The sequence below is a fragment of the Lepus europaeus genome, chromosome 5 (assembly GCF_033115175.1).
Source record: "Lepus europaeus isolate LE1 chromosome 5, mLepTim1.pri, whole genome shotgun sequence".
Lineage (NCBI taxonomy): Eukaryota > Metazoa > Chordata > Mammalia > Lagomorpha > Leporidae > Lepus > Lepus europaeus.
Window position 1 is genome coordinate 5,171,429 of NC_084831.1, and position 13,611 is coordinate 5,185,039.

General features: G+C 45.9%; 1 protein-coding gene across 5 annotated transcripts in view; it reads right to left on the reverse strand.

The window, feature by feature from the left end:
* RERE (arginine-glutamic acid dipeptide repeats) overlaps positions 1–13,611 on the reverse strand; it is a 464,477-nt gene that overhangs the window by 43,240 nt on the left and 407,626 nt on the right. The gene's annotated exons all lie outside the window — the stretch shown is intronic.

A 13,611-nucleotide genomic window follows, 5' to 3' on the forward strand; every position in this document is an offset into this window, starting at 1 on the left:
CTCAGTGTGAAAACCTGCTGAACTGCTCTGGGTGCACACTCCCCCTTCTGCATGTCTCATCTCACTCTACTCATAAAGTGATGCTGTGTTCTAGCTTTAACAGGTCAAGATGCTCTAAGAACAACAGAGAATGTTCATAAAGCATATCGGGCATCTCCCCACAAAAGGATCCAAGTGTGAACAGGTGTTTTTTCTGCTATTAACATCAGATGAACAGCACAAGATGAAAACAGTAACCCTCAACTCTGATGCATTCAGAGCTAGGTGACTATAACCCAGAGACAACGAAATATATCAAAATAAGGCTATCCTTCTCTGTTTGTAAGCTGGAAGGCAATGAGAAGTTCAGATAACAGGAGTTCAAGGCTCAACCTCCCGTCCAATTTCCTACCACGAAGTCTGGCCACTACCACCTCCCACTTGGTGACTGGCAGGGGCCCTCTACAGCAGTCAAAAATAAAAAATCTTGACTTACTTCTGTTTAAGGGATGCCTGAGAGCTTCCAGACATCAAGACGAAAGGATGGTGGGGACTGATTTTTTTGCGAAAACCAGTTCTTGACATTTTGTAATCTTAACTTTCAACTTCTAATTCATGAGCTTTACCTGCACAGACATGACAGAGCTAAGATCCAATGAAACGTCACATAATTCACCATGAAAACAACGCTACACAGAGTGTTTCCATTGTCATTTGAGGAGCTCAGCAGAAATCTTGACATACAGATCCAAACATACTGCCTACAGCTCCAAGGTATGCAATTTTCAGTAATATTTCTTGCTTTTCAGATTCTCAAAATATTCTGAGCTTCAAAACCACATACAGGCAAGAACACTTTGAGCACCACTGCTCAGGCCTCGCTAGCGCCCTTGAGAGTGGCCAACAGTATCTCCATTTTATAAAGGACAGAAAGATCAAGCATCAGGCTGGCACTGTGGCGGAGCAGGTAAAGTTGCCGCCATCTCATATGGGCATCGGTTTGAGTCCTGGCTGCTCCACTTCTGTTCCTGCTCTCCACTATTGCCTGGGAAAGCAGTGGAAGATGGCCCAAGTCCCTGGGCCCCTGCACCCACATGGGAAATCCAGAAGAAGCTCCTGGCTGGATCGGCCCAGCTCTGGTCATTGAGGCCATTTGGGGAGTGAACCAGTGGATGAAAGATCTCTCTCTCTGCCTCTGCCTCTCTGTAACTCTGCCTTTCGAATAAATAATAATAAATAAATATTTTTTTAAAAAAAGATCAAGTATCTCATCAAAGGACAGAGTAGAAAAAGCACATCCATTTCCACCTGCCAGGGTTCAACATAAGAAGCAAGGGGTTGCTGTAGACACGACAAGCTCATCCATCGAGAGCTCTTGGAGCACCCAGAACTTGAGGAGGGGGTGAGCAGCAAAAAGCAGCGACAAATCACAAGGCCCGAGTCCCATTCATGGCTGCAGTCACTTAGTTGTTTCAAGAGACTGTCACCAGGAAGAAATACAATAAATCATGTGGACTTGCTCTGTATACCATAAAGCCCATCACAAGCGTATTTATTATATGAGGAGGGTACTTTGTGACGTTCACAGAAAGTCTAACTAATAGAGGAATTTATTTTATGATGCAAAAAACTTGAAATCCATGCACAGTTCTTTTCATAAATGCATCTTCCATGGACTTTCTAAAGCACCCTCCTATCCACATGCAGCAGTGTGGCACGGAGTCACCCTGGCTTCTTGTGCTTCTTTTTAGTTGACTGTGACACTTGCAGGGCAGAGAAAATATTTTTTTTAAAAAAAAGATTTATTTTACTTATTTGAAAGAATTACAGAGAGAAGTAAAGCCAGAGAATGAGAGAGGTCTTCCAAATGACCCACAAAGCCAGAGCTGAGCTGATCCGAAACCAGGAGCCAGGACCTTCTTCCGGGTCTCCCATGCGGGTGCAGAGGCCCAAGTAGTTGAGACATCTTCTACTGCTTTCCCAGGCCATGGCAGAGAGCTGGCCAGGACTTGAATCAGTGCCCATATGGGATGCCGGCACTGCAGACTGGGGCGTTAACCCACTGCGCCACAGCACAGGCTCTGAGAAAAGATCTTAATTCTTTCCACAGCCTTAGCATCTCCCAAAAATCTTTCACATGGGAACTCAAACATCAAGCTGACGGACTGGCTACACAAATAAATGAATGCAAATTTAAAAAAAAAAAAAAGAGAAAGAGAGGGCAGGCACTGTGACACAGCAGTTATCTCCCTGGCCTGAAGCGCTGGCACCCCATATAGGCGCCAGTTTGAGACCCGGCTGTTCCACTTTTGATCCAGCTCTCTGCTGTGGCCTGGGAAAGCAATAGAAGATGACCCAAGGCCTTGGGCCCCTGCACCCACGTGGCAGTCCTGGAAGAAGCCCCTGGCTCCTGGCTTCAGATTGGTGCAGCTCTGGCCATTGTGGCCAACTGGGGAGTGAACCAGCGGATGGAAGACCTCTCTCTCTCTCTGCCTCTCCTCTCTCTCTGTAACTCTTTCATATAAAATAAATAAATCTTTTTAAAAAAATACAATTTTAAGGGACAAACAGTCCAAAAGCATTTAACATGGAAAGTTCATTACTAATACTGAACAGATACAGTGTTCAGTATCTCCCTTAATAAAATACTGCCTATTACTCCACTCCTCCCCTTCAAATAAATCCACTACTAGGAAACTAAAAATAACCTTAATACGAAAGAATGAGCAATTTCCTCTTTGGCTTTGTTTGCATTACTGGTTTAGGAAAAGGAGGAATGGTTCCTGCTTAGCTGCGCAGGCATCTGAGGACACTGGAGGGCGGAGGGTGGAGGACGGAGGGCAGAGGGCGGAGGGCGGAGGGCGGAGGGGAAGGGCGGAGGGCGGAGGGCGGAGGGGAAGGGTGGAAGGAGCTCCATTTAGGAGGACAGCACATTTGCTAATGATTGTAAACAAGGTGCTTTGAGAAAACAACGACAAACTTGCCAGGATCGTTTTGTAAATATATTAATCTCCTAAATTCTTTCGTGGGGATCTAAACAGGATGAAAAACAAAATTCTCCAATGGATGCCTGCAATGGGAGTGCAGCCCGAAGTTTGCAGGATCAACTGGTTGAGCAGACCAGATGCTTGCAAACAATCAGACAGTAGGAGCCCAAAGAAAACGGGCTCAACTCTGAGAAGGAACATTCTCACAAGGACCAATTCTAGTATTTATTTTTCTTCTCCAAAAAGGCACTCTCTATGCTTGAAGGATGGTCATTCCACCAACTGCTCCCCTAGAGTGGCTTCCAGGGAAAGCTCCGGGTTAGCAAAAGTCTTCAAGTCAGAGCTAAGAGCCTTAATCATTAATGAGAAGGCACAAAACAACGGGGCAGAGTGACTCTCTCGACAAACTCTGATAATTCTGTCACTCCTATGACTCCTAGACACAGCCATGGGAGTGCGTGCAGGGGAAGGCAGCTGTGCCATCACCCAGGGTCCACTCACTCTGTGATGATGCTGTCTCCACATGGTACAAACTCGAACTTCAGCTTCTAGATCTGAAATCAATATGCTGTTTGTTGCCCATGCCAAAATTTAAAAACTGGTGAAGTTTGAAGAATGTGATATGAACATGACTTGAGGTCTACAAAAATTCAAAAAGTGCCTGGCCTCTTAGTCTCAGTCATACATGGGAAACCAGTGGCACGCCATTAAATCCTCCTGCTCTTGATGAGAGCTGAGGGAGTTGGGGAGGAACGCAACAGAATTCTAAAGACTGCTTGGCCACAAGTAGGATTTTCAACTCCCTTTCTGCTGTGGCTAATGAAGAAATCAGCAGTACAATAAATCTAGTTTAATTTTTAACAGTATGAAGAATCATCCATTACTCACGTTTCTAATTATATTTCCAAAGTAAAACCAACCTCAAATAAAAAATTCTTTATTGAGGTGCAATTCATACAACATAAAAGGAATCATTTTGAAGTGTACGATTCAGAGGTACTTAGTATACTCACGCCTATCAAATCTATTTAATTCCAAACCACATTCATCATCCCCAAAGAAGACCCCAATATTCTCCATGGAACAGCCCAGATTAATTTTTTAAATGATAATCATTGCAATATATCATGCTTTCTCAGTTAATTTTTTTTTTTTTTTTTTGCTTTTTAAAGATTTAATTATTTTATTTGAAAGGCAGTTACAGAGAGGCAGAGGCAGAGGCAGAGGCAGAGAGGCAGAAAGGCAGAGAGAGTCTTCTATCTGCTGGTTCACTCCCTAAATGGCTGCAATGGACAGAGCTGAGCCAATCCGAATCCAGGAGCCAGTAGCTTATTCCAGGTCTCCCATGCAGGTACAGGGTCCCAAGCACTTGGGCCATCTTCCACTGCCTTCCCAGGCCATAGCATAGAGCTAGATCAGAGGTGGAACAGCCAGGACTAGAACTGGCACCTATATGGGATGCCAGCACTGCAGGTGGCAGCTTTACCCTCTATGCCATAGTGCCGGCCCCAGCTAATTCACTTTCCATAGCATCCTCTCATTTGGGTCATGAGGACCAATACTCATAAATACATCATTCAATTTATCACATGATTTAATATACACCTTTCAAAATAGTTACCTTGAGAAAAATATGTTCTTCCTGGGAGGAAATACAAACAGGGGCCAACTCTAATTGAGTATTGACTACATGACCAACACTGTGTCAAAAATAACAATACACAGTGGTCAAGACCAGGCGCTCTGCAGCCACACTTCCCAAGTTCATGTGTGGATTCAGTGTGAACTCGGGGTCCTTGGGCCAGGCCAGGTAATATAACCTCTCTACTTCCATTCCCTCACAAGTAAGATGGCGTCATGAGGATGCTATGACAGAGTTTCAGAGCTCAGAACGTGGCTGGCACATGAGCAGAACTCACCTAAGGTCACCGAGTCAGGAGCGGCTGAAGAACAGGGACAAGTCTTGAGAAGTGCAATGTTAAGCGATTTCATGACTGTGAGATCACAGTGACTTACACAAACAGTGCAGACCAATCAACACAGTAAACATGAAATGCATTGGCTGCTGCTAGCCTAACACAGCACATTGTTGTGCAGTAAGCTTTTATAATAAGTGGAAGGAGCACGATCTAAAATAATGATGGGGCAGGCCTAGCCTAGCAGTATGGTGCCTGCACCCCGTATCAGAGGGCCTGGGTTCAGCACTGGCGCTGGGTCCTGACTCTGGCTTTCTGCTAATGCAGACCATGGGAAACCCTGGGGATGGCTCAAGCGACCGAGCCACGGGAGACCTGGATGGAGTTCCCAGCCTCAACACTTCTCGGCGTTTGGGGAATGAACCTGCAACAGGATTTCTCTTTCTCTCTCAAATAATAATAGTAATAACAACAACACAATAATAGCTGCAAAATAAATAGTGCAATACATAGCCAGCAACATAATCAATTATTATCAAGCATCACATACCACACATAATTGTATGTGCTGTGCTTTATGCAGCCAGCAGTGCTGCAGGTATGTTCATACCAGCATCACCTCCCCCAACACACACACACGTGAGCACTGTGCTATGCTCTGATGCTCTGATGACCGAAGACTATCATCACTAGGTGACAGTAATTTTTAGCTCCATTATTATAATCTACTGGGCCCACTGTCATTCATGCAGCCTGTCATTAACTGAAATGTGGTTGAGGGTCACATGACTGTAACCACTGCTTCCTCTTGATGTTCACTGTGACTCCTTGAGGGAGGTTCTATTTGTGGCCCCACTTCACTAGTGAGAAACCCACCCGTGTCTAAGAGATTTACCAAAAGCCCCCAGGGAATGAGTGGGAGAGCTGGGCCTTGAACTGAACAGAACTGTCTGTAGCTTAGCAACTATGCTGAGCCACCTAACACAGAGCAAACCTTGCTGGCCACACTTACCACACTCAGCAAAATCACAAGTGAAAAGTAAAAAACACACATTTGAGACTTCTGCACACATGGCAGCAGGCCTGTCTTTGCTCTCTAGGCCTTGACTGGTCAGGCTCCTCAGGCCGGCACACCTTTCCCCCACATGAACAGCCCTGGGGCTCCAGCCCCTTAGTCTTATCGCCATCCCAGACGCCAGCCACGACACCCCGACCTCACTGGTCCGCTCTGATTCCAGGCCTTGTTTTCTGGAATACTGCTGCCAGAGTCATCCTTAGAAAGACAGATTTCAGCCTTCAGCGTTACTCAGCAAGACATGCAAGACATCATGGCTGAAAAAAACATGGGCAGGACAGTCCAAAGCAAGGCCTGAGACGTGAATCCACAGACAAAGCCGACCTTAAAGACAGGTTCCATCAGGTGGCTCTGACAGCCAGCTGGGTACACAATCCACTATCCCATGGAGGTTGGCACACGGCCTTGCTATGCTATGAACAGTGAGCTGTTACTCTAGGTATTTGTGATTTTTCTTCATCTGGCAATAGAAAGCAGGTAAACTGATGTGCACTCCAGCCAGATGGGAGTCTGTTTTCCAACAGGCTCACCCCCACGAAGCAGTGTTACTACATATTTTGAAAATCTGAATGCTAAATAGTATTTTCAGAATTTTTATTTATTTCTATTTTATTTGACATGGAGAGAGAGAGATCTCCCACTCACGGATTCACTCCTCAAATGCCAGAACAGCCAGGCTGGGACCGGCTGAAACCAGGAGCTGTCAACATTACCAAGGCTTCCCATGTAGGTGGCAGGGACCCAAGTACCTGAGCAATCATCTAGCAGCATTCACCCTTCCCACCACCAGGAAGCCAGATCAGGAGCAGAGGAGGCCAGACAGGATGAGAGCAACCCAAGAGGCATCTTAACCACTGCAGAAAACACCTGCCCCTGTGGTGAGGTCATTTTTGTTGATTTAAGTTGCACTTCTGTTTGCTAGTGAGGCTACATGTCTTCTCATATGATCATGGACTTCCTCAGATAAAACTGCTTGTTTTTATTTTTACCCATTTTTCTATTAAATCTGTTACAGATTTATAGAATTTGTGGATTCTAGATACTAATCCTGTATACACATCATAAATATCTTCTCTCATTCTGCCACTTTGATTCCCTAACTGGAACACAGACATTTTCAGTCTTAACAAAGAGAGATTACCATTTATCATTTACTTCTTGAGCTGTACCTTTTGTGTTCTTTCTCATAATTCTCATAAATCTCATTAATGTTCCTATCTCCAGGAACATTAAAATGGTATTGCTTTCTGACAACTTTAAACTCTTATTTTCCCTGGATCAATTTATTTGGGAGTTATGACCGAATTTACTTTTTTTCCCATATGTGAAGCCTATTGTTCCCAATTTACTGAATAATCATTAGCTCCTCACTAATGTCACGTATGTCGGTGTTGCATCAATACCACACTATCTTCACTACCCTAACTTTACAATTCTGATCTCACAGGAGAAGCCGGTCTTCTTGTTTTTCAGTACACAACTTCCTGCTATTTTTGGAACTTTATCTTATCAGAGAAATCAATTTGCTAATTCCGCAAAACTATGTGAAATTTTGATTGAAATAATATATTGTATTTATATAGTAGCAAGAGTAAGGACAGCTTTACAATGCTGGCTATTTTTTTATCAATCAACATTGCCTTAAATTATTATTTCAACATGTCTATTAGCTCAAGCTTTATTTATTTATTGGAAAGAGTTACTGGTGGGGGGAGAGGGGAGACAAACTGTCAGGAGAGGTCTTCCATTCACTGGTTCACTCCCCAGATGACTACAATGGCCGGGGTTGGGCCAGGCTGAAGCCAAGAGCTTCCTCCAAGCCCTGAGGCCATCTTCTGCTTTCTCAGGCCATAGCAGGGAGCTGAAGTAAAGTGGAGCAGGCAGGACAAACCAGTACTCAAATGGGTTGCACCCCACTACACCCAGCCCCTATTATTATTACTTTGACAAGATCTTTTTTTTTTTTAAGAGGGCCTTACATGTCATTTTTCATATGGCTGGAATATTATAGTTTTCTGTTATGTGAATGATATTTTCAATCTATTTTCTAATTTTTCTCTTTCTTTTGAGAGGCAGAGGCAGAGAGACAGATTAGAGAGTGACCTCCCACTCACTGGTTCACTCCCCATATGAGCACAAGCACCAAGGACTGGATTAGGCTAAAGCCTGAAGCTGAGAGCAGACGCCCACATAAATGGCAGAAGCCCAATCCCTTAGGCCAGCACAGCCACCTCCAAGAGTCTGTGTCAGCAGAAGGGGGGTCTGCAGCCGGTCAGGTATCAAACTCAGGCACACCAACACCGGACATCTTAACCAGCACCTCAGCCCCTATGGCCAAATGTCGCCCCCTTCTCCCTGGTTACTGCTGGTCTACCGAAATACCACTGACTGGGCATCTTTTAACTGTAGCAATTTTCTGTATTTTTCATTGTTCCACGAATGAAGTCTCTAGACTTTCTATACAGTTAAAATGTATCATCTACAAGTAACAATTCTATCTCTTCCCATTATTTCCCTAGGGCACACAGAGACACAGAGTTTTATCTATGTAGAAAACTGAGTACGCAGGCTAATCGTGACATCCTGACTTCGCTCTTCAGTTTAAAATAAGTACTTCTAAGAGTTCTGCCTTTAAATATGATGTTTAATGCACATTTTTGGAAGATACTCTCAGATTAACCCATGTGCCACTATATCTAGTCTGCTACAAGTCATTATCATGAAAACACTGTATTTTATTCAACTATGGGAGGGACTGCATTTATTTCTCAGTGCATTGTATTATATGCAAATCACAGTTCTAAAGATGACTACAACAATATCTTCCATCCACATACTCTTGAATGTGACTTTGCCATTCCTTTATCAAAATTCGCATTGTAGGGGCCAGCGCTGAGGCACAGTGGGTTAACGACCTGGCCTGAAGCACCAGCATCCCTTTTGGTCGCCATTCAAGACCCGGCTGCTCCACTTCTGATCCAGCTCTCTCCTGTGGCCTGGGAAAGCAGTAGAAGATGGTGCAAGTGCTTGGGCCTCTGCACCCACGTGGGAGACCCAGAAGAAGCTCCACTCCTGGCTTCGGATTGGTGCAGCTCCGGCCGTTGCGGCCAGTTGGGGAATAGACCATCGGATGGAAGACCTCTTTCTCTGCCTCTCCTCTCTCTGTGTAACTCTGACTTTCAAATAAATAAATAAATCTTTGTTTTGTTTTGTTTTCTTTTTTTTTTTTTTGACCGGCAGAGTGGACAGTGAGAGAGAGAGAGACAGAGAGAAAGGTCTTCCTTTGCTGTTGGTTCACCCTCCAATGGCCGCCATGGCCGGCGCACCACGCTGATCTGAAGCCAGGAGCCAGGTGCTTCTCCTGGTCTCCCATGCGGGTGCAGGGCCCAAGGGCTTGGGCCATCCTCCACTGCACTCCCGGGACAGAATCCGACGCCGGGCTACAAATAAATCTTAAAAAAAACAAATATGTAGGGCCGGCGTCGCGGCTCACTAGGCTAATCCTCTGCCTTGCGGCGCCGGCACACCAAGTTCTAGTCCCGGTCGGGGCACCGATCCTGTCCAGGTTGCCCCTCTTCCAGGCTAGCTCTCTGCTGTGGCCCGGGAGTGCAGTGGAGGATGGCCCAACTCCTTGGGCCCTGCACCCCATGGGAGACCAGGAGAAACACCTGGCTCCTGGCTTCAGATCAGCACGGTGCGCCGGTCACGGCGGCCATTGGAGGGTGAACCAACGGTAAAGGAAGATCTTTCTCTCTGTCTCTCTCTCTCACTGTCCACTCTGCCTGTCAAAAAAAAAAAAAAATGAAAACAAAACAAAACAAAACCCAAAAATGCAGTGTAACTACCCTTCCCTTGCCCCTGACCTGGCCTTAGTGATTCATTCCTAACGAGTATCACGCAGAAGTGACAGCCACGGGACACAGCCAGCCACCACACTGTGAGAAGTTTAAGGCCGGTGTAGGGTGCCACATACCTGTTGCAGCCTCAGCATCACTGCCCTAGACACAGGGCCACAGCTGATACATCCCCCCCCACCGCCCGTGCTGCCCCACCCCAGCCATCTGTGTCTTCCCAGCTGAGGGCGCCAGGAACTGCAGAGCAAGGATGGATCACCATCGCCGTGCCCCACTCAGAAATCCTGAGCTGTGGGAATTTTGGGGTGGCCCTTTGTGCTGCAGCTGCAGCTCAGGGCCAGAGTCTCTGATGGCAAACGATCTTCCCATTCCTGTGGTGACTCCTCCTGGGTCACCGTGCAGCACCTGCATACATTGCTGGGTTCAGCTGGGTCATCCTGCATGGAGGACATCTTAGGTTTCGTTTGTAAAGTGAAAGAGTAGCCTTCGAAATGTATTTCCTTCCCAAATTAAAACTGGGGTTGGTGCTGGAAGAAGGGGGCATAAACCACAGATTGTTAGTATATTTAGTGTCTCTAAGGTGTTTTTTTTTTTTTTTTTTGGACAGGCAGAGTGGACAGTGAGAGAGAGAGACAGAGAGAAAGGTCTTCCTTTGCCGTTGCTTCACCCTCTAATGGCCGCCGCGGTAGCGCGCTGCGGCCGGCGCACCGTGCTGTTCCAATGGCAGGAGCCAGGTGCTTATCCTGGTCTCCCATGGGGTGCAGAGCCCAAACACTTGGGCCATCCTCCACTGCACTCCCTGGCCACAGCAGAGAGCTGGCCTGGAAGAGGGGCAACCGGGACAGGATCGGTGCCCCGACCGGGACTAGAACCCGGTGTGCCGGCGCCGCAAGGCGGAGGATTAGCCTGTTGAGCCAGGTTTTGATCATGCTTTTCCCTGTCATCTCTTTTTTGATCTAATGTAGATCATCTCATTTCTTTCTATTAGTATCTGCTGTCACCTTTATCATTTCCTTTTTTAAAAATTACTTTCCTTGGCTGCTGGTCTTTTCCTTTTGTCCTTAATAAAATACTCAGCTTTTTAATTTCAAGTCTTTCTAGAATTTTAACTATAAAATCCCAGAGATTCTGAACTAAGACTAGTGTTTAGCTCCCTCCCTCCACAATTACTGCTATCTAGACTACCCCACTTTACTAATCAACACTTGCTTAATAGTGATGGGGGTGAGAGGAAGAGGCTGTGGATAACCCAACCAGGGCTGACAACTCACTCAGCTCCTTACGAAGTAAAGTTAAGGGCAGGGTGGGTGACTGGCATGGCAGTTAGGACAACGGCAACCCCTACCAAAGCAGCTGTCAGGCCATGTGTCCCTTGAACCAGGGCCTGGTGTGCAAGGTCTCCTTGTGTAAACCTGATTGCTACGGCCATGGAGACAGTGGCAGGCCCAGAAATGGGGATTCTCAGAGAAAAAGAGGGTGAGGATGGCAAGAGACTCCCAGAGATGACGACAGCACAGGGCTGGATAAACACCCACCATTCACAAAGAAAGTGCGATGGTGCAGCGCAGGTGGCCACACCAATGAGCAATCTGAGACAAAGCCCACCCAGGCAGTAGGCACCATTTAAGAACCACAGTCCCACCCTCCTGTGAGCGCTTGGTCCTCCAATGCAGGCAAGAAATCGCATCTCCGTCTCCCTCGGACAGGGTTGGGCAGACAGCCATCAATTCTTTTTTTTTTTTTTTAAAGATTTATTTATTTACTTGAAGGGCAGAGTTACACAGAGAGAGAGAGAGAGGCTAAGGGAGGTCTTTCACCCACTCGTTCACTCTCCAAATGGCCTCAATGGCCAGGGCTGGGCCTGACTGAAGCTAGCAGCCAGGAACTATATCTAAGTCTCCCATGTGGATTACAGGGGCTCAGGCACCTGGGGTATCCTCTGCTGTTTTCCCAGGTGCATTAGCAGAGAGCTGGATCAGAAGTGGAACAGCCAGGCCTTGAACTGGCGCCCATATGGGATGGTGGGATTGGCTGGTCCGAGTCCCAGCTCCTCCGCTTCTGATCCAGCTTCCTGCTAATGCAGATACTGGCTAAAGCATGTGAGTATCCACCATCCGTGTGGGAGACCCAGACGGAGTTCTCGGCTTCTGGCTACAGTCTGGCTCAGCCTTAGTTGTTGTGGCTATCTAGGGAGTGAATCAGCAGATAGAAGATCTTTCTCTGTCAAATAAAAATGGAAATAAATAAAAAATTTTAAATGGAACTATAGAAAAAGATGATACACATATTATGTTTTATGTAAAAGATCACACATGGCCAAGTTTAAAAGTTAGATTACTTGAGACTGGTACTGTGGCGCGGTGGATTAAACCTGCAGTAACAGTATCCCACATGGGTGCTGCTTCAAGTCCCAGCCACTCTGCTTCCTATCCAGCTGCCTGTTAATGCACCTGAGAAAGCAGGAGAAGGTGGCCCAAGTCCATGGGCCCTGCACCCACGTGGGAGGCCTGGAAGAAGCTCCTGGCTTCTGCCTTTGGCCTGGCCCAGGCCCAGTCATTGCAGCCTTTTGGGGAGAGAACTAGCTCACTCTCTCTCTTTCTCCCTCTGTCCTCCTCCTGCTCTGTAACTCTGCCTTGAAATAAACAGATAAATCTTTAAAAACAGAATGAGATCATTTCCATTTAAAATATTTACTGATAAATGCTTAGAAAGAGTTTGAAGAATATGGAGATTGTTAACGAGTGGCCACCTTTCGGTGATGGGATTGTTGATAACTTTTTCTATTGTGTACTTGCCTGTGTTTTCAAGGGGAAAATTCTCCTTCCTCTTCCTCTAACACCTACAAACACTAAACCTAAGTGTGCTGGTTTTTTTTCTTTTTTTAATCTCTTTACTTGAATTTTTATTTGAAAGGCAGAGAGTCTAAGACAGAGAGAGATCTTCCATCTGCTTGTCACTTCCCCTATGCCCACAACACAGACAGGGCTGGGCTAGGCTGAAGCCAGGAGCCAGAAACTCCATCTGGGTCTCCTACATGGGTGGCAGGGCCCCAAGCACTTGAGCTATCCCCTGCTGCCTCCCGGGGTGGACACTAGCAGGAAGCTGGCTCAGAAGCAGAGCTGGGACGAGCTGGGCACTGCACTATGGGATGCAGGTCCTCTCCCATGGCAACCTAAGTCCCTGCACCAGACTCCCACTCCTAGTGCACTAATACTTTTAACTTACAGTAGTGGATTCTGAGCAACTCTGTCAACTAGATTAACACACTAAAGAGGAAGAAGCAGGAAGGCAATTTTCATCAACAAAACAAAATGAAACGTAACTCCCTGCTCCAGTTGTCTGAAGATCTCGGCTTCCCCTTAAATGGTTCTGGTGGAAAAACCCTCCCACCTCAACACACGGGAGAAAATAAGAGAATTAGTCATGCTAATATTTGGAGAATCTGTGTAAAGGATACATAGGAATTCTTCATAAAACTTTAAGTCTAAAATTATTTTGAACTAAATATTTTCAGAAAAGAAATGTGCATAGAACAATTCACTTTTTGAGACTATTGTATTATATGTATGGGCATGTCTATGTCTGCGAGTGAAAGAGAACATCTGGGGCGTAATTACTACTGTTTAGTCCAAATAGATTTGCTAAAAACCAAAAAGTTATTTAACACTCAGAATTTTCAACCACATTTTTTGCTGGGGCAAGAATCAGAAGTCATACAAGCTGGTGGGCAAAAGAATGAAAACAGCCATGCCACAAACCTACAGATTTAAACAACAGGAACAAAAACAAAACCTGCCTCC